Here is a 22,156-nt window from a genome sequence, read left to right as displayed (position 1 = left end):
GTGGGGGAAATACAAGCTTGAAGATGACGGTGGCATAGACTGCACCTGGAAGAAGGGCTTCCAGATGGGGTCAAGGTGTTCTTTGTGCCACGTTTTGGTTGGCTTGGATTCTCTGTGTAGTTACTCTTACAACACCATGAAGTGGAGGGCTATTTACAGCGTGTTGCCTAGTTCTACTAGGCTTAAGGTACGTGAGTCGGTACTCATTTTCTTGATTGCTGCTGAATTTCAGATAAGACATCTTTAATGAGTTACCATCTGAGTCGAAATGCTCACATTTTGTACCTGGCTAAAATCACCACAGGCTATTGTATGTTCTGATTTTGAAAAGGAAGCAGATGTTTACAGTGTCCTCTGCTTGAGAAAAGAACAAGTTAGTCCCAGGTCATTTTCAATTAGATTTCACAGCATTCTGAATCCTTATGCAAACAGGTAAGTTTTGTAGGCAACATATTTCTAGTCAGAAGCTTAGACAACCAAACCAGGCAACCAGCCATACAGCTCCTCTAATGTTTCCAAAACTGATTCAGGATTAGTTAGGGTTGATTATGTCAATATCATTGGAAGTCAAGGAGTAGAAGTGAAGCTTGATGCTTTTTCTTTTATTAGATTTTTTTATTTACATTTCAAATGTTATCCCCTTTCTCGGTTTCCTGTCCATAAACCCCCTATTTCATCCCCCTCCCCCTTCTTCTGTGAAAGAGTTCCCCCACCCAACCACCCACCCCTTCCTGCCTCCCTCTTTTCTAAGTAGATATCCACGGTCTTGCCGTTATTACCTTCAACTTGAACTTCAGTGAACCTTCCTTTGTATGGTGCGTTACAGCTGATAAAGCGAGACACCTGATACTAAGTTTGCATTTCTTTTTATTTCATATTGCTGCTGTTGTTGTTGCTGCTGCTGCTGTTGTTGTTAAAGGCAAGGGCTAAATTATAATAAGTTGATTTTCCCTTTGTTTAAAATGGTGTGACAGCTTTGAATCCTTTACTTACATGAACTAACGAAACAGAAGTTAAAAAATATGAAGTTAGTTGAGTTGGACAACAATACATAGACATGGCTTCTGAATACTAAGACTAGAGACAACAAAAGCAGGTTTTCTAAAGCCAAGCTATTAAGTGGATAACTTCAAATATGTGTTTTTTTTATATTAATGCTATAGTAAATCTGAAGAGGCATCTTAGAAGCACATAGATGGTTGCCATAGTGAATAAGAACGGGATCAGGAACTGAGTAGGAAAGTTCTTACAAATTTGGCTTGAATTTTCCTGCTAGATAGAGTCTAACTGATTAACCAGAGTCTTGGGAACAACACGGTTAGCTATCTTATTTTCAGTTCTCCATGAAAAGGGATAGCCCTCATGTAACGATTCTCGATTTAAAATGCTGGGTAAGTGATCTTAACCTCTGTGTCTCATTTGCAATCTGACACTCTTGGCCTCCATCTCTCCAGGAAGGTTACTTGGGAAAATAGTTGATAGCAGTGCTTAGGAAGTGCAGTGCTATATAAATGTCAAAATCAATGACTACGGAGAGTGGGAGGGAGGGTAAGCTGCCTTCTCTGCCTAACAGTGCCCTGTGCGGCTTGACCTCCGGGAAAGTCATCTTGTTTGTGAGTGTCTGAGCATGTGTGCATACACTTAAGCTCTCAGAGAATATAGACTCGATCATTCCTCAAGTCAGGTTTTGTCTTTATCTCAATTTCTTGAGGATTTATAGCTGTCAAGTTAATAACATTCAAATTTGTAAGATAAAGGCAGGGTTTTTTTTTTTCCTTCCTCATTTGGGTCTAGATACATAGATGGAAACATGGAGTTTTCCTTGTCAGTAACCAACTTTAAAGGCAACTACAGTGTAATAAGCTGTAGCTGAGTGCTCCCGGCCCAGTCAGCCTCTCTCTGCTTGAGCACAGGGACAAGTGACTCATTCTCAGCAGGAAGAAGAAAGGGCCTGCACTATTTTCCTAAAAATCCAACGTAAAAGCCACATGGGACGGGCGGTGACATCTCCCTCCCCAGCCCTAGCAGCATGTCCATAGCAAGTCTGTTGAGAACGTCTCTCAACTGTTGTGCTTTAGTGTGTGGATTCAGTTCCCTGGAGGGAGTAATGTTGGAATAGCTATGGCTCCCCTCCCAGCAAGATTTCATCCTAATTCTGCATTCAAGTTCTACTTCCTAGAAGTAAAAAAGTCCCAAGCCAATTAGGAAGCGCAGAGCTAATTGCAGCCAAGTCCCAAATATTAGAAGAAATGGGGATCCAGCTTTTTAATGAAAAGACATCATGTGAGAGAACTCAGTTCTCCTTTGAGATCCTAAGTGGACTGTATGATTTTTTGGTTCTTTCAAATTCTGCTACAATTGATTTCATTCTATGCAAACCACTGGGAGCCACAAGAACGGAAGTGCAGAAAAACATCCTATTTCTAAAATGTTTTCATATCTAAGAGAAGACTTCTCTGGCAAGGACGAGGCAATGTTTGGCAGCATCCTCCTTACAAAATAAATTGGGGCTCACAACCTTGAGTCTACACAAGTCATCATCAGTTGTACAGAGTTCTGTTGGAGACAAACATTCCATACATTATTCCTTTTTGCCTGACTCTTGGCTGTGGAGAGCAGGTGAAGACAGATCTTTAACTGCATGCACCTTTGTTGCCATTTGGCTCTGTCCTTCGTTGGGTGTGCTTCCTTTTCTAAAGACAACCTTGCATGTCTTTGTCCCTTTCTCTTCTTGTACCTGTCATCTGTGATCAGGAGAAAACTCCCTTATGTCCACCTGTGGTTCAAAAGCAGGTAAAATGGTTAAAGGACTCTCCTTTTACTCTTCTTGGAGCATTTACTACCTTCGAGCCCATCTTTAAACCTCACTGTGGCTTTCTCTGAGGAGAAAGCGCTCTACAAGAAAACGTGTAAAATGATTGGCTCGAGCTTACTCCTGAGACCTTCCTGTTTTCTCTTTCACTTAGAGCTGCATGGTTCACCGCTTCTGAATGTGAGTGGAGATCAGGTCTAATTATACATCGTGTAATAAATATCATTGCCAGCATTCAGTGTGCTGCCTTTCAGAAGGAGTAAAATCAGTGAAACTATTTTTGGCACTAGTTGGGCACTTGTGATGAAAAGCGGAAGAAGGAGGCAGGATTTTTCTTGAGTCTCAAAAGGCCACAAAGTACTCAGGGATCCAGTTTCCTCCCCTCATTTCTATCCCCTCCCCCTCTCTCCTACTTTGTGTATTACTTGGTTTGTTTCAACATGAAGGAGAAAATGCTTTTTTCATTCGTGTGGATTCTCCTGGGTGTGGACAGAAGACTTGGCTTCTAGAAGCTTTGATAGAGCCATCCTATAATGAGCTCTTTGATCTTCTTCAATTATTAGGGATGTTTCCAGACACCCCCCCCCCAAATAAGCACACTCAGCAGAAGCAGCCTTTAGACTTAATGTGTCTTCCACCCAGGGAAACCATTAACCACGCTCTTTCACCTCTTCCATAAAATCAGATCCTGTCTCTTGCCTGGGCTTGATGAACTGATATTAGTTTTCTAAACTTGCTTACTCGTCCGTTCATTCAGCTTAGTTTCTACTCACATGAAGCAGATGTTGTTAAGGTTTTGCTGAAGTTGGCTGAAACAGAATACAAATTCAGTAGCTCTTCAGAGGTCCATGGTGCCGGGCAGTGTGAAGGACAGAGGAACGGGATTTCTTACAAAACCCTGTCTCTTCCTGCTGCCCATGTCTGTGTCTCATAGACTAGTTCCAGAGTTGATCTCGGCTGCAGCTTGGAGGGTGATGCATGCAGCTAGGACAAGGACTGACTGCCAGGCTGTGGCTGGTGTGGCAGGAAAAGAGACACAGCAGGGAAACAAATGTTTATTTCAGAGTTCACCAATGAAAAGCCCAATCGCACGGGACTGCATCTGAGTTAATCTGTGTAGGAAAAAAATGTACAGATAGAAAAAAAAAAGTGCAGATAGGAAGTATCAAGGATAGTTAGAAGCCTTCTACTTACAAAGATCCTCTTTTCAACATCTTACTCATGCTGCTAGGCAACGAGACATATCATGGAGGAGTTTCTGTAGCAGGACACTTCATGGAAAAGAAACAAACCAGGTCACACACTGCCAAATAATTTTCTAAACAGTATGTCGGCAAGGTCTTTTTTTTTCTTTATCTAGATGGTAGAAGAATGATAACATTTAAGCAGCCCAGAGCTCTTGACAACTATCTAACTGATAACAGAGAATTCACACAAAGGTCTGGAAAGCAGAGATGACTGTGAAAAGGTTGGCCGGGAGAGCACTAAGGAGGAGATAAAGAGTACCAGATGCCCACATGGGTATTCCTACATAGAGCATCTCTGGGGATCCTGAAAGGGAGGCCTGGTTATCTTCATTTTATAGATTGTTCAAAAGACTATCAGAGAATAAAACGACTTTTTTTTTCAAGACTTTCTTGCTCACCAGTGGCAGAGTTGAGATTTATACTAGTCAATCAAATCCTTTCCTCTGTGCCCCTTTGCCTTGGGCTGGTCCAGAAAGATGTATGCAATTGATTTATAGAGTAGGGAAGCTTGGGAAGAGCTTTGGACCTGGCGTGGGGGTGGGAAGCACTGAGAAGAGGGGAAGGTGACTAAACACTATTCCTCCCCATACACCCCACCCTGCAATAATGTCTGTGAGGAGGGGATCAGTGTAGACACGATTCCCCAGCCTACATTCACAAACCCAAGCCTCCTGACACCAAATTAATGCTCTTCTCACTATGCGTTAGCAATAAAATATTTTATTCCACAGTTGGAATAAAAGATAATAGGTCTCAAAATTCGAAAGCATAACACACTGTGAATCAGTTTGTTAATGTTTGAGAGGACTGTGGCGGAGAAGTGCTTAAAGGCCAGGTCCTTGAGGAGTCATGGGAACTGAGAATGATCACGTTTACTCCCGGCTTCTACCCCAGGATGTGCTCTCTCTTCTCTCTCTCTCTCTCTCTCTCTCTCTCTCTCTCTCTCTCTCTCTCTCTCTCTCCCTCCCTCCCTCCCTCCCTCCCTCCCTCCCCCCCCTCTCTCTCCCCTCGTCTGCACCAGTCTGCACATCCATATGTGCATTGGTACACAATTGGAGCCTTCTGGGAGGTATTTCCTGCCATTTCGATGGACCCGCTTGCTCTACAAAGTCAAGGCTAGTTGTGTAGTTGTGCGAGCTTTCTCTGTCTTGTCATTAGCAACATTGTTTTCCATTTTCCAACTCCTGAACAGCCCCCCTCCCTGCACTTTCCCCTGCAGGCTTGCTAAGCCAATCTGTGGGTGTGTCTCTATCACAGGTAGACTATGATGATTCTTGCTGAGGTGAAGGTCCTGGGAGAAGAGGGTCGGTGGAAGTAAGCTAGTTCGGTTGTGTCTGGTCCTGAGTTTCTCCCATTCCTGAGCACTGGCTTATTTCCACGGACTCTCTTCTCCCAGGAGCTTCCCAGATGTAGACACTTACAAGGGTCTAGTGTTTCCTTCTTAATCCTACTACAATTGATCCGGGACCCTGCCATTATTGCTTTGGCCTGGCCCAGTCATTCCTTCCTGCTGGTAACGACTTAACCAGTATTGCAGTGTGATTCCTGGCAAGACATCCAATGGAAGGGTCATGGCTCACACGTGCCAGACTGATGAGCTACTCTCGTCAGGAATATGAATTTTATACAGATTGATCCCAGGATAAAAAGTGGTTGAAGGTCATTACCCTCAGTGACTCATCACCAGTCTTCAAGCTATTGTCCATGAGTTATTATCAGTGCATACCGCAAATAAAGGTTTGGACAAACAATAGGGTAAACTCAGTAAAAACCATTAGTCTCTTGGGAAAATGGCGCTGCAGGAACTCCAGAGGTGACGTTTACCAATATCAACTTGTACATGTGATATCACAAATAGACTCGGAACAGACTCAGAACGTTCTGTTGCTTAACCATGGGCTGGGGCAATTAGTCAACAACGCTTACCTGGAACTCACCCTTGCAGATCCCCCAGAAAATGCTCTAAGAAGAGCCATTCTCAGAGTTGTTCTAGAAGCTATGTCTGCATGACTTCTGTTCTGCCACTGTGGAGATTCTCCTGGCTGTGATGGGATGCCAGTAAGTGAAGGTTTGCATACAGGAGAGAATGGAGCTTTTTCCATCATAAAGAATAATATGGGGTCCTGTTTGACTCAGTTGATTGAATCTAGAAGGCAAGGCTGTCCGTAGTCCTGGGTTTGAGATCCTCTGTAGTATGGGTACTTCATGAGCTGTTGAGGGTCAAGAACACACTCCTCTTCTTTAGGATGAGGTTGAAAAGCAACTTAGAACTTTCCAATGCACCTAAAGTGATTTTTCAGGCCTTTCTGACTGTGGCCATACTTTCTGTAGTTAGCCTGTGTCTGAGCAGGGATGGGTACCAGCACAGGTGACCTGTTCATTCTGGCTCTGCACACATGATTTCGCTAAAAGGTATACATATAGCCTCAAAGGGCCAGTCAGCCTCTTTTCCCTTAGCAGTCTGGGCAGACTTCCCAGGCAGGGAGAAGGCTGCTGAGCTACATCAGACATAAATGAATCAATACAAACCAATTCCTTCACAAAAGCAAACCTAATTAGTCACGCTGCTGCTGCTAGAACCAACGACTTCCCTATCCCAGCGGCTAACGTATTCCAATTTCTGCATACAACTCATTCTGACTTCTATTAATGAAAAACACGTGTCCACTTTGTTATTGTCAAGTTTCTAAGCCTTGCCAAGTTTGTTTTATAAAGCACAACCAGTAATAGAAACTTTATTATGGTCTTAGAAGGGTTTCCACAGTTTGGGGAAAAGTCAGGCTGTGCGTTAGGAGATAGAATTCACAGAGGGTTATGATGTCATTTCAGGGAGTGTTTTACTTGTCTGCTTTGCAAAAGGGAAATGTAGAATAGCTGCACCCTGGGAAGTGTAGCAATCAACTACACTCTAGTTAGAACACACAGTTCCCAGATGCCTTTCCTCCTGCGCTGTGTCACTGCAGGACACAAAGTGATACCAGTTGAGTGAAATGGGAGTGGAATATCTATGGCAGGTGTTTCTGCAGAGAGCTGAGTGCACGGGTTTGCAGGCAAGGTTTCCAGGTTCACAACCCTGTTCTGTCACTCACAAGATACACAAGCAACCTTAGATGAGGGCCTGCATGTGTCCGTGCACACATGCCCGAGTGTGTGTGTGTGTGTGTGTGTGTGTGTGTGTACACATGTATGTGTGCTTGTGGGCATGCATGCATGTGCATGTGCATGTGTATGTGGGTGAACACGAGGCCATCACTTTTGAATGTCTTCCTCGATAGTGCTACACTTTGTTTTTTGAAGCAGGGTCTCTCACTGAACACAGACTTTGCTGATTTTCCACACTGTCTGCCCTTTAAGTCCTAGAGTTTCCACTCTCCTTTCCTCAGTCCTAGAGAGTTTCTGGTCTCTCCTGGGATCACAGTAATGCACCACTGCACCTGGCATTTTACATCAGTGCTGAGGACCTAAATTCAAGTCCTCGGGCTTGCACAGTAGGTGCTTTACTGACTGAGACATCTCTCCCACCCCTACTTTACTCTTCAAGCTTCCATTTCCTTACCTGCAAAAAGAATGTGGTTAATTCTATCTTTCCTGGGATCTAGAATGTTGCCATTGTTCTATCTACAACTAAGGTAGAAATACTGCTGACCATTAAATTATGACATTGGTTGTAAAACGAATCGCCTTCAGAGATGCTAGAATATAAAAAGAATAAAAGCCACACATATTGGTGTTGAGGGAACAGCACTCACTCATGGTGCCGATGTGAAGTGAGGTAATTCGAACACATGCCTGCCATTCTGTCTGCCACTCAGTGAATTGTAATAAATGATCACTACTGCTCCTGCTGGCAGAAGGTGGTGGTTTGGGTAACTTCAGCAAATCATTTAACCCTCTGTGGTTTATTTTCTTCACCCTCAGAATGACTGGGTAACCATATGGTCCTGCCACCCAGAATTAGGAAGAAAAACCAATTAAGGAACATTTTTAGGTTCTTAGCAATTCTAAACGGGAAGCACTGTCAACTGCTTCTGTTATTCACCCTCCATGTCTGAGAACTGAGAAGGAACACATTCTGTGTGTTTCTCTTTGACTTGAAGCATTTGTCTTTCTATTGTAGTTATTGAAAAATATTTAAAATTTTGCTTTAGCCTCAATGAAACTGATTTTTCATTAATCATTTATTTAAACATTTTGTCTTAATACACTCCTTGTTGGGTAAGCCTAAAGAAATGTTTATCAGATGTGTGGACCTCTACAAATCTTGAATGACTGATGGGGTTAATCTCCATTGTATCAGTTGAGTGGTAAAGAAAAGATAGGTTTCAAGTTATTACCAGTATTTGTTAAATTGATGTGGTGACACGCCCTGCAGCCCTAGCACGTGGGAAGCAGAAGCAGGAGTTCAAACTTGTCTTGAACTGTGCTGTAAGTTTGGACCACATGAGATCCTACCTCAACAAAACCTCAGAATCAGCAATTACACACACACACACACACACACACACACACACACACACACCCATACATGTATGTTCATGTAAGAGATTCATTTAACACAAGTCTCAGACACTAGTTTCACAGAATCCTGTGTTAGATGCCCCTTGAATGGCAAAACTATTTAACTCTCAGGTGTTGAGTCTTTAGTCTGAATCAGGCTATAGAGATGCCAAGAAATTTAATATCAAAGTTTTGCCTTTAAAAAAGTCTATTCCAACAAGAAATAACAACACATTGTTTACTACACAGGTGACATGGGAATTCCTGGCAAGCACAGCCAGTTTTACCTGGCTAAGCAAAGGGAGGTTTTAAAGGTTGTGTTTTTAAAACTGAGAGGCTGGGAAAATATGTTGCCTGCAAGGAGAACTGTGTTTGCAGTGTTTCATGAAGAACCAAGATAAGGGTGCAGTGCCTGTGGTGTGTGTATGTACGATGAGATGGGCACACACTGCTTATGAGTTCATTGTCATCATTGTCGTTTTAATTATTAAATTGTAAGTTATTTGTGGCAGAAGTAGCTGCTTTTCTATGTCGGTGACTCTGCTCAGCCCCAGGGAGGCACTTCTGAATTGGGCGGTGGTCACATTTGGTCACCCCACTGGCTGATGAAGCCGTGGACTGCGGCTAACCTCTGAAATAGTTTCCCTGTATTAAATGGGATATCTTTCTCCCCCAGACTTTGTGTGGGAGGCTTACACATTTGGTTTGGTAATGAGTTTGCTTTTTGAGCCAAAGAAGAGAAGAGAATAAAGGAAGAGAAAAGGCGTGAGAGGCAATCATAGAAACTTGGAGGTTCAGATCCTCCAAAATGAAAAGGGAGCCTTCGTTTCCTCAGAAACAAGAGAGAAACAACTAACACTCGCAAAGCTCATTACGATTTAACTTTGAGATAGCACAAAATGACAGTAATGTGGCTGCTGAAGCCTGTTCAAGCCATCAGCAGGACAAAGAAGTAGAAACGGAGCATATTTGAAGCAGCAGGAAGATAACCTCCTCTGTTGCAGGCTGTGCATACATTAGTGCACGGACGTAACTGCTAAATGCTACTCATTCTCGCTAAAACGGCCATCTCCCTTTCTGTGGCAAGTGATTGAAAAATCTTTGTTGTGTGTTTACTTGAACAGAATTCTTGGATCCTCTAAGACACTGGCTTTCGGTAGAAGAATGAAAACTGATGTTGATGGTGGCCTTAGACAGGGGTGGGTGTGGGGCAGGGAGGATGGGGGGGGGGTGACAGCTGAACGGACAAGCTGCCTTGCAAGGCTCAAAGAGTAGGAGCTCATTTAGTCCCCCACCCCCACCCCATCCCCTGAAGAGAACATTTCCTTTTGTTCAGGGTGTCGTAGGCAAACGGAAACTAGAAGAGTCTGCATGCTCCATTTTCATCACTTCAGTCTATTATTATTAAGATGATTGCTATTGCCATCTTCCTTTCAATTTTCTATCTAAGAAGTAAAAATTATCCTAAGCATCACATTCTGAGCCCAGAGTCTGAATAGAAGTGCCAGACATCGGCGTTTGTCCATATTATTTCGGAAGCTGGGAATATTATAGTTTAATCTTGAGTATCAGAAGGAGACATTAGTCTTCAAAATCATCTCACTCAACTCTTTCAATACACGCCATCTTAAGGAAGGAGCTTCAAAGGCATCAACGGTTCTGAAAAAGTTTTAAATTTTAAACCAACCAAATCAGTTCACTGCAAAGCACTCAAAAGTGACATCCAGAGTCAAGAGCGGAGTTGCAGAGCAAAACCACCATCGACAGATGCCATAAGGCTAACTACTTGAATTCAAATGAGGGCCTGGGGTCCTAGGGGACAGGCAGAGGAAAGAGTCAGCTCTCTCAGTTTTGTCAGACTCATGGGCCAAGCACCTGGGTTTTGGTATTATGACTTGGGGTGAGTGTGTGCATGTGTATAGACCAGAGGTCCACACTAAATGTCCTTTACAATTGTTCTCCATTTTATCTTTCTAAACATTGAACTTGTAAACAACATGCTCACAAATTGGCTTTATTTGCTGGCCAGTGAGTTCGGAGGATCCACGTGTCTCTGCCTCCCAGCGCCAGTGACAGGGTTACAGATAGATACACATGACCATGAGGAACTGGCTTTTGTGGTTGTTGTTGTTTGTTTGTTTGTTTTTCTTTTGTAATGTGGGTGCTGGGAAGCCAGGATCGTATGCATTTTATCAACTCTTAGTCACTGCTCTTATTTTGAAGAGACATTATGATCAAGGCAATTCTTAATAAAAAATAAAGTATATCGTTAGTGGATCGCTTTCAGTTTCAGAGGCTCTGTCCATTATCATCATGGCAGGGAACGTGGTGACAGAAAGCATGGTGGCAACCATGCATGATGCTGGAGAAGTTGCTGAGAGCTGTAGCCTGACCTTGAGAGGGAGAGAGGGAAGGAGGGATAGGGGGATGGAGAGGGAGAGGAAGAAGGGAGACAATTAGGCCTTTTGAAACAATTTTGAAACCTCAAAGCCCACTCCCACTTCCTCCAATAAGGCCACACTTACTCCAACAGGACCACACCTCCTAATCCTTCTACACTTGATCTTAGCCAAAAGGCCGAGAAGCGATCTAATCCTTCTAATTCATCAAAAACCTCACTTACTACCTGGTATCTAAGCATTCAAGCCTATGGGGACTATTCCTACTCAAAGTAACCCTAACAGCTGAGCCATCTCCTCTTTCCAGAATCATGACTTCACATGTATCATAAGGTGAGAGGCGGTATGAGTCAGATGACCAGGGGTCAGTGCCCTTCTATGTCTCCTCATGATCGTGAACAAATCACTTTAAATCCTTATGAGCTTTCTTCATTTGCAAAATGAGCATGCTAGAAAAGATATTTTTCCATTATTTCTTTCAGCTCTAAAGTGTATGATTCAGAGCAAATGCAAATTAGCACTGTGTGAGCAAGACGATCTGTTCACTTAATCAGCAGCACCGAGAGCATCCCAGGAGCTAAGCCCTGTTAATGGGGCTGTGGATATAGCAGAGGGGATGCTTGCTGCTGCTTTCAAGAGGCCAGCAAGGACAAAGCAGGGCTGACCAACCAGCAATGGCAATGCCCTGTGCTGAGTGTGGATGGCATTGAGACATACAGGCCCAGACAAGGGCAGAACGAGCTCAGGGCTTAGGCAAGGTTGTTGTGGTGGTATTTGCAATAGGTTCCCAAAGACTAGGAAAATATCATTAACGAGAGAAGGGCAGAGTTCCTGCTGCCAATAAGGGAGCAGGGTGAAGAAGAGGACTCAAGAATAGAAATGTATGCCTTGCCCTTGATATTGGATATCTCAATAGGGGAATGTGAGGAGTGCTTGAGATTTGACTGTGGAATCCTAGAAAGCTATATATACTAAAGGTTTTGACTTTATCTGAAAGGCACCGAGGAAACTTGGAGAATAGGTTAAAAGTTCTAGAATGAATTTAGAGAAAGTTCCTTCAGGTGGCTGCTAAGTCTGACAAGAGCGAGGGTGGCAGAGAGAGGAAGCTCTTGGGAGATGTCTTTTTATTGCTCATGGGAGAAACAATAAAGAGGGTGTGCTGGTTAGTTTTATGTTAACTTGACACAAGCTAGAGTCACCAAACAGGAAGGAAACTCAATGAACAAAATGCCTCCATACGATTGAGCTGTAGACAAGCCTGTAAGGCATTTTCTTAATTAGCTATTGATGTGGGAGAGCCTACCTAGCTCAATGTGGGTGGTGCTGTGATCTAAAGACCCCTGGGTTGGTGGCCCTGTCGTCTATAACAGAGCAGATTGAACAAGCCATGAGGAACAAGTCAGTAAGCAGCACTCCTCCATGATCCTGCATCCGCTCCTGCCCTGTTTGAGTTCCTGTCCTGAATTTCTTCAGTGATGGACAAGGAGGAGAAAGCATACGTCTATTTAACCCTTTCCTCCTCGAGTGGCTTTGGTCTAGGTATTTTATCACAGTATTAGAAACAATCGTTTAGACAGAGGTTGGTATTAGGGTAGTGGAGTATTGCTGTGTCAGCCACGGCCATGATGTTTTAGGGAGGATTGTAGAAGAACTTTGGAACTTTGGGCAAGAAATACCATTGAGTGTGGAGAGCTCAGTTAGCTGTTCTGTGGGAGCTTGGAAGGTAAGAATGTTGAGAGCAGTGCAGATGATGGAGGCCTGGCTTGTGAAGTTTCCAAGGGATTCAAAGACTCTACGGGGCCATCTCTGTGAAGAATCTGTGGTTTTGGTCAGCTGGGGCTGAAGAGTCAGCTGTGGTGAACAAGAGACCAGAACCGCTAAAGTCAAACCTTTGTTTTCCTGAGACAATGGATGCTGGTCAGTCAGGGCTGAAGAACCAGCTGTAATTACGATGAGACCATTGGTGAGAAAAAGTCTTCTGGGAAGTGGTACCTCATGGTCGGCAAACAGAAACTGTTGCAGAGTAGCCCAGATTGTACCTCATGCCGGCAGTTGAACTTGGGAGTGTAAGAGTAATCCAGGTAGCACTGGGCTTTGAAAGCATGAGGTGGTCATGGAATGCAGCTGAGGCCTGGCACTGTGTGGCGGGGCTGGAGTCCTTGAAGAGAGCACGCGAGAGGCTCCTGGTGAAAGTGTACAATGGTTGTAGCAAGGGACCCCAGCAGTTTTGGAGACAGTAGTACCATGGGGTGACTACTAAGAACACCAGCAGGCCTGAGACTAGATGACAAGCCATGTGTGCTGCAGAGGGGAGCTAGAGAAATGACACCACAGCCTTCGGAGGAGCCCAGAAGACTGTGAGTGGATCTCAGACACTGGTCATTGAGTGTTTCAGTATTGGCATTTGGTTTTGCTTTGATCTGATTATGACTATGCCATGATTCTCTCCTCTTGAAGTAGGAAATTATTTAATGTATTTTATAGGCTCCCACAGTTGAGAGACATATTTGTAAAGACTTTGGGTTTTAAAAGAGATGGCATTTTAAAGAGACCGAATTTTTAAGTATTTAAAATTTTGAAGATTGTGGGACTTTTTGAGTTTGTAAAATGTTTTATATCACGATGTCTTTATTAACAGGTGATCTTGGGGATGAACAAGAAAGGAAAGGTTGTGACCTAACAGTGATGTGTTTTTGTTTCAAATTGACAAGTGGTCAGTAGTTTGGGCTAGTATTGGGTCAACTTAACAGAAAGAAGGTAAAGTCATCTGAGGGGAGCGAACCTCAATTAGGAAAATGCCTTCATAAGATTAGGCTGTAGGCAAACCCGCAGAGCATGTTTTTAAAATTAGCGATTGACAGGGGAGGGCCCAGCTCACTGTGCATGGTGTCGTCTCTGGGAAGGTGGTCCTGGGTTCTGTAAGAAAGCAGGCTGAGCAAGCCATGTGGAGCAGCCCAGTGAGCAGCACCCTCCATGACTCCTGGCATCAGCTCCTGCCTCCAGGTCGCCACCGTGTGTGGATTCCTGTCCTGACTTTCTACACTGCTGCACAGTGATAAGGAGGGTGAGCCAAATAAACCCTCCTCTCCAAGCTGCTTTGCATGGTGTCCTGTCACAGTGGTGGTGACTCCAACTAGGCAGGAGGCCGAGGGTTATCTGAGAGCGTAACCACAGAACCAAGGGGTGTGTGTGTGTGTGTGTGTGTGTCTATATGTGTGTGTGTATGTGTGTGTGTGATGTGTGTGTATGTATGTGTATGTGCGTGTGTGAGTGTGTGTGTATGTGTGTATGTATGTGTGTGTATGTGTGTGAGTGTGTGTGTATGTGTGTGTGTATGTGTGTATGTGTGTGTGTGTGTGTGTGTGTGTGAAAGAGAAAGGGGGTGGGGGAGGGAGAGGGAGAGGAAGGAAAAGAGAAAGCTGTAGAAAGAGGGAGACTAGGGATATACTTGGCCAAAAGAAGGACAAGTGAGAAAGAGAGAGAGAGAGAGAGAGAGAGAGAGAGAGAGAGAGAGAGAGAGAGAGAGAGCGAGCAGAGAGGGAAAATGTTGAGGAAAAACCTTTAAATGTTGTGGGCTAAGCCGCAGGACACCATTGTGTACTTTCAGCAGAGGGGATTTATGTAGTATAATAGAAAAAGATTGAATTAATGCCTGAAGATCCAGGTTAGGACACTGTCTAGCTGGGCCAGTCTGACAGTTAATATCTCCATTTGTGTGTTTTGGATGGGAATTAAAAAAGTTGTTGAGATGGGAGCCCGGCCAAGACTGAACTGCAATAGTCCACTTGCAAATGCATTTGAGGTGCATTTTCCCCTAGCCAGACTCGTAGAACACAGAAGTTGCGTGTGAAGCAATCATTACATAGAAGTCAGGAAGTGGAGGGTTAGTGACAGAAGGGAGAAGCCCGCTGGGCTGGAGGTGCTCTGGATGGACGGCAGCTCCTTTTCTTCTGCTCCGTGGAAGCCCAGCTGCTTTTGACGTTCCTGGCCTAACAAACCAAGACTACAAACTTACAAAGCAAATGGATGTGATTTCTTTCTGCTTATTTGAAACTACCAAAGTGTCACAAGTCTTTGTCCTCAGTGGATTATAGAAACATGCTCACCTAAACACACAGAGGCTGGGTAAAGAATACTCTGTATGCTATACAAAGGAACACAATGACAAAACAAAAGTGATTTGGCAAAGGGATATTTTTTTTAGTAAAAAGGGGCACTAGAACACAAAACAAGCTAGCAAACACATTTCTTCAAGATGGCCGCTGGCTTTTATTCCCGACATAGGTAATGATTTTGTCTTATCCCCTAAGTCTGAGCTCAACGTCACAGTCTGACACAACTGGCCAGCCATAACCAGTGGGGAGACAGAGCAGGAAGTTCAGGAAATATGGGCTCTGGTGGGGCTAACTTTCTTTGGCAGAGGAAAAAAAATACCTCATCTTCACACAGATTATTGTGTGACAAACAGTCTTTAGTTCTACAACTGGCAAAGTGTGCTGGGGAGAAAATCTATAACCACACTGCTAACTTGGCTGAGTCCTAATTTAAGGTCCTAAGCATCGAGGGTATTTCTGTTTGCTTCTAAAATATCACACCGAGTCCCTTCCGGGAGAAGCACTGGCTCCCTATAGCAAATGTTCTCTTGGGAGCTGGATGAGGGCTTCAGCCAAAGAGAGTCAGATTCTCTTTTCCATTCCAGAAGTCAGCTGGGATCTCTCGCCTTGGGCTGCCCTGTCTCATCGGTCAGTTGCTTCTCCACCTTTCCCCGTGCTGGCCCAGAGAGCTCACTGGTGAAAACACTCATCTTTGTCCAGAGGTCACATGCTAAAATCTAGATTCCAGAGAATCGTGAGGTCAGACCCAGATATCACTGGACCCCTTCACCCCAAAAGAGTCAGTTTAAAGTCTGGAAATTAATAAGAAAAACCACCCATTTAGATGCAATTTTTTCATGAATTAAAATGCCCAATGTGGAGGTAAAACACTTTTTTGGGAAAAAATTGCATTTTTTTTCAAGATCTTTTTTTCAAAATAGAGACAGACTAAATACAACACACCATTTATTTGCCCTTCCCATAACCCCTGCTAGTCTTCAGCATTTATTAGCAGTTTTTAGTTTCAGCAGCTGTTTTTGAGTGTGCCCCTTAAATTCTTCTGATTCCAGTCAGCCTACAGATGGGAGGTTATACTTCGGGTCCTTCCTGAGGGACACCCGAAGTCAGCTTTTTCTCTTAAGCAGGTATCGAAAGCCAGATTTTTTTTTTATTTCTTTTCTAAGAGAGGGAAATGAAGCCTGGATAGAAAGGTTGTCTGGCAACCAGATAAAGGAAGAAATTCCTTTCAGGCTTTCCAAGAAGACAGAATGGAAATCTTGAAATATAAATTACTTTTTAATGGTGTCTTGAAAAGGGTGTTATTCTTCACTCTCTGCTTCCTAAGTGTGGCCTATGTAAGCAATTAAACCTTTGTGAAGCTTTAAATGAGCAAAAGTAGAGATATTTTAAGGGATAGAAGGGAAGCGGAGAGATGCCCTGGTTTATTTGTCTATTATCTGAAGCAGAGAATTGGGATTTAGAATTTGAAAAAGATTTCTTTCCTTTTAGGAATGAGCTAAGTCCCCAGCCCAGGATTCTCATCACTGCCACAAAGGTAAGATAGGAATACCAGTGGCTGTACTAAAAAAGAGAACAGTATTTGAAGCCTACTACCAAGCCCCAGTGTCTGACCTGGTAGAAAGGTGACTGAATTAGTTCAAGTACCCAGGCCAGGGGGACATTAAACGTCTGAACTGAAATCATTACCCACACTGACACTTTCACCTCAGAGGAAAAACATCTGTAGTTCTGAATGTCATTTGTCCCTGTTTCCTGCAGGAGGGCCTGTCGGTTCTCTGCCTTCTTGTCCAGAATTGTTCTATTTACCCCTATTCTCTGCCCCGTTTAGGTCCCCACTGGGACTCTGCCCCAGTGGAAAGCCTGTTGGCAGTCCTGGAGTGTCAGCCTACTGTGTGAGGATGCCTCTCGTCAAATCCATGCCTGTGAACTTCCTACAACTCTATAGCCTCACGTGATAATTATACAAATCAACCTCGGTGGAGTTATATAGGCCAGTGTCTGGGGCTTAGAAACACTTGTTTCTAATGGTCTCATTGTGAAAACACTCTCTATTCCTATTCTCTATGCCTATCTTTCTCATAGTGTGTTAGGGTTCTTGAAAGGAATAGAAGCAATAGAAATACATATGGGGATTTGCTAGCGTCTGTGATCTGAGGAGTCCAGCAGTGGCTGTCTCATGACAGAAAGGTCTATAGTCTGGTTCAGTCAATGAGGCTGGGTGTCTAAGAAGTCCCAGTCTGGTGATGAAGTCCTAGAAGACTCCCAGAGAGCAGCTTATCTTCAGTCTGTGTTGGATCCTGGAGATGTTAGTTCACATACGTGGAAAGGGACGTTCCACAGCAGAGTAGATGAACACGCCCATGGGAGTGCGGGTGAGCAGGCAAAAAGCTCCCTTCTTCTACATCTTTTTATGTGGACTGCCGCTAGAAGATTTAGGCTGGATCCTTCCTACGTCAAATAATGGGACTAAGAAGATTGTCGGGTAGTGGTGGTGCATGAATTTAATCCCAGCACTTGGGAGACAGAGGCAGAAGCAGGCAGATCTTGAGTTTGAAGCCAGCCTGGTTTACATACAGACCAACAGCAAGTTCCAGGGTTCAGGCTACACAGAGAAACCCTGTCTCAAACAAAACAAAACAAAACAACAAACTAGAAAACCCCCCAAATAATTAAAAAAGTGCCTGCAGCTTGGATCTTAGTTGATTCTGAGTATAGGCAAGTTGACATCATGAAACCAGGATTAGCCATCACACAGTTTCTTGATAAACCCAGAGTTTTCCTAAGGAGGTTGGGCCTGGCTCTTCTAAACACCTTTGCCTTTCTGTCCTGAATGGGTGACACAGCACTGTCTTTTGCAGTACAAGGCCCACGCTGTGGTTCCTTGCTTTTCTGCTTCACCCAGCTCTTTTCTGATGGTCTTGCTGGGAAGCTGGAAGGAGAGAGTGTCAGGGACTCAAGCTGAGGTGGGGCAGTGGACGCTAGACTGAGGGAACTGAAGAGTTACAATGTGAGGCAGACGATCGTCATCCGTGTCAGTGGAGATGGTGTGGGTGTGAGGCATTTCACAGTACAGCACAGGATCAATTGGAAGACAGTCCTGGCAGAGAAATGCATGGCTGCTCACGGGGACCTCACAATGCAGACTGGGGGGAAAGAAAGGAGGAAAGAGCCTATTGAGCTCTGAGGGGTAAAGTGTCATGGCTCTGGGCATGCAGCTTCAAGTCAATGTGACACAAGCTAGAACCATTCAGGAAGAGGAAATCTCAGTGGTGAAAATACCTCCTTGAAATTGGCTTTCCTGAAACCCTGGGAGGTTATCTATCTATCTATCTATCTATCTATCTATCTATCTATCTATCTATCTATCTATCTATTTGATTGATGATTGCTATGGGAGAGGCAAGCCCCATACCTACCCCCCAGGCAGGTGGTTCTAGATGGTGTGATAAAGCAGGCTGAGAAAGCCCTGAAGAACAAACCAGTAACCTGTGTTCCTCCAGGGCTTCTTCATTTCCTGCTTTTGGGCTTTGTCCTCCCTGAATGATGTGACCTGAGAGTTGTAAACCACAACTGTAAACAGTCCATTTTGACTTTGCATGAACTCCTTCGGAGGCATCAGCTCCAGCACCCCCCACCTCCACCCCAGCCAACCCCTGCTACTGCCATGGTAACTCACTGGTCACACCTTTATTGGCTGTAGTCCTTCCAGATCTCACTTCCCCTTCCCTTCTAGTGTGCCCTGGCATGACTGCCCCAGTGAACCGTGGGTGCACAGAAATCCTCATCTCTGGGAGAACTCACCCAGCTCAATCAAATTGTTTCTGTTTCAGCAAAGTGTGAACTAAAGTTTGGGCGTGGATTTGCTAAGAAAACTTCTGTGGATTCAGCATTGGGTGTGGTGGTTTGAATGAGACTGACCCACATAGGCTCATGAGGTTGAATATATGGTCTCCAGCTGGGGGAACAGTCTGGGAAGGATTAAGAGGCATGGCTTTGTTGGAATAGAGGAAGTGAGACCTGAAGACAAGGGTATTACCTGGGGTTGGGGATTTAGCTCAGTGGTAGAGCGCTTGCCTAGGAAGCCCTGGGTTCGGTCCCAGCTCTGAAAAAAAGAACCAAAAAAAAAAAAAAGAAAAAAGAAAAAAGAAAAAAGAAAAGGGTATTACCTGTGAGCCACCACAGGAAAGAGGGACAATGACACTGGAGCTTATGCCTCTGAAGGATTCCCTGAGAAGTTAACAAAAAAAGAACCGTCAAATTATTCTGGTTGGACGTGAGAGAACTTAGGTATCTCTTCCCCATTTTCTGTCATGACAGTGGTTTTGCTTTATGGCATCTGATTTAACCTAGCAGTTGATGGGATACTCAGAATCCCCTGGGGCTTTTCCTCTGCTTTCGGCTGCTTTTCCATAGGATATGTTTAAGCTCTTCCCTGGTAGGCTATTCTATGGCAGTCTGCAATGGTTCAGACCTTCACTTAGCTGTGCACTTCTGGCATGTAAGAAGCCACTGTTAGGCAAAGCTCTGTAGCCAGTACCATAGCTAGATATGGTCTTACGGGAATTTCTGAGAATGGCAGAACCTACAGTCCTGTGGAAATCAAACAAACCCCTCCTGCTGCAGCGTTGCTGACCTCATTTCAAGCACTGACTAGTCGAGAGAGTACCAGGTTCTGAGAAGTCTTCCTCTGAGTGTGGGAAGAACCTTGCCCACAGTTCTAGTTACCATTCATGTTGCAGCTGGGTTACTGGGTCGACAACTGGGTCTGGCACCCAGAGACCCTTGGTTCTTCCCACATAAATAGTAAAGTGAAACTGATATGTGATCAGTCCCAGGAAGGCTTCATTGCAAACAGATCTGTTGCCTGAGCTCCTGCCTTCTACCCTACCCTCAGGCTCAGCATCCTTGATCTGCTCAGGCACCTCAGGAGCTCCCCTGGCTGTATTAGGCTCTGGTGTTTTTGCAGCATTGAATCCAGAACATGGCATCCCTTGTAGCCTCTTCTCTTACAGAGTCTGGTGGCAAGACTAATCTGAGTCTCCTGGTTGGCTTTAACTGTCAGTATCACACAAACTAGAGTCACTTGAGGAGAGAGAGAGCCTATGTTGAGGGATTGCCTTGATCAGATTGACTTATGGGAGAGTGTCTTGATTGTTAATAGAAAAAGGAGGGCCCAGCCCATTGTGGGCAGCACCATCCCCAAGCAGGCGAGTCCAGGCTGTATAAGAAAGCTATCTGAATATAAGCCAGTTGTGAGCTAGCTAGTAAATAGCACGTTCCATGGTTCCTGTTGTGCTTTGGCTGTGAAGTGAGTCCCTTGGTTGGAGGCAATGCTGTGTGTACAGCCAGTAGGCCTGCTCTCAGGAACTTCTGTTTGAGCTCCTGCCCTGACCTCCTAGTGATGGACCGTGACCTGTATGCTGAAACAACCCCTTAAATTGTTCAGGGTGTTTATCACAGCAACAGAAATGAAATTAGAACACTCAGCGAATCAGACAGTGTGTTTCAAGAAATGATTTGTAAATTCTGTGAAACTGGGCAGAATAAAAAGCCATATTCTAGAGGAAGATTTAAGCTCTTTTCCACTTTCATTCAGTTCCTAAACGTTTTTAATTTCTTACTTTTTATATTTTCTTTTTATTATTTAAAACCATTTTAAATTTAAATATATTTTCATCATATTTTCCACCCCCTCCTAATCCTTCCAGATCCCTTTCCCCTCCCTACCTTTCCAAATTTAAGTTCTTTCTTAGAAAACAAACAAAAAAACCAATGCAACAACAAACAGCCCCCAAACCAAGAAAACAAAATACAACCACACCCCAAAAGAAAAACAGACCAGACCAAACTGGAACGGAATAAAAACACACATACTCAAATCTGTGGAATCATGAGAACACAGGCCCCAGAATTAACTGACCAGGACTCAGTGGGAGCTCATGGAGATCAGGGAGCCTGAAGGGGTCTGACTTAGGTCCTCTACATATATGTTATGGCTGAGAAGCAGGTGTTCTTGTGGGATCCTAAAACTGAGGCCTGTCCTGGGGTGGCTGGTAATACCCAGTATCCTTCTATTGGAGAAAACTGATTTCCCCCCCTTTCCCAGCAAGTGTAAGTGACAATTCAGTTGTTAATTTTTACCCTAGTGGCAAAGTTTTCATTCATTCACTTTTTAAAAAATATAACAAAATAAAATATAGTCAGATAAGACAAAAATTCTCACTTTGGAGTTAGAGGAGACAGACCAACAGAAAATGGGAGGTCTCCATTAAACCCTCCCCTTCAGAGGTCAGGAAACCCTCAGAAGAGGAGGCAGAAAGAGTGAAAGCGCCAGAGGGCAAGGAGAAAAGGAAGAAATGAGAGAATGAGCATGAGAAAGGCACACAAAGTCACAGAGATGTAGGTCAGCACGCACAGGGCCTGCGTGGGGCTGCACCGGGTCCTCTGAACTTACATCACAGCTTCCAGTTTAGCGTTTTTGTGAGATTCCTGCGTGAGTGAACAAGTAGGTCTCTGATTCTTGTTCCTTCTTTTGGGCTCTTTTCCTTCTGTTGGTTTAAGGATTTTTAAGTGTATACTTTGCAATTAATTTTTCTGTTTCTTCTTCTGCCCTCCTTTCTCTCTCTGTGTGTGTTTATGTATGCATGCACACACATGGAGGCCAGAGATCCATGCCAAGTGTCTTCCTCAATTGCTCTCTGCTTCCTTTGTTGAGACAGAGTCTTACTGAACCCAGAGTTTGCTAATTAGGCTAGTCTGGCGGCCAGCAAGCTCGAGGATCCTCCCACCTCCACCTTCACAGTGCCTGGCTTTTATGTGGGTGCTGGGAATCTAGCTCATGTGGTCAGGCTTGTGTGGCAAGTACTTTACTGACTGAGCCATATCCCCAGCCCCTAATTTATCTATTTGTGGATGCAAGTGAAATTGCATTGCAGGGACACATTTCAGTGTGGATAATTTAGATGCCCAAAAGTAGAACCGTGTTTCCCTTTAGACTTCACACTTGTTATGTATTAAAATTTTCTCTCCCCCTCCTCCCCGCCTCCTGCTAAAGATACCCTATATCTCAGAACACACTCTTATTTG

The 22,156-nt window shown here is 44.2% G+C and overlaps 1 long non-coding RNA gene across 1 annotated transcript; it reads right to left on the bottom strand.

Moving 5' to 3' along the window:
• Positions 1 to 10,554: 10,554 nt before the first annotated feature.
• On the bottom strand, positions 10,555 to 21,798 carry LOC120103557 (uncharacterized). The gene is made up of 3 exons (XR_005506070.2): positions 21,525 to 21,798; positions 19,237 to 19,297; positions 10,555 to 10,949 (listed from the first exon to the last, which is right to left on the bottom strand). It is a non-coding gene; the product is annotated as an uncharacterized LOC120103557 (long non-coding RNA).
• Between the last annotated feature and the right edge of the window lie 358 nt (positions 21,799 to 22,156).

This window comes from Rattus norvegicus, chromosome 6, assembly GCF_036323735.1.
Source record: "Rattus norvegicus strain BN/NHsdMcwi chromosome 6, GRCr8, whole genome shotgun sequence".
NCBI classification, from domain to species: domain Eukaryota; kingdom Metazoa; phylum Chordata; class Mammalia; order Rodentia; family Muridae; genus Rattus; species Rattus norvegicus.
The sequence above is the reverse complement of the archived record's forward strand: the minus strand, read 5'-3'. Positions and strand labels throughout refer to the sequence as shown.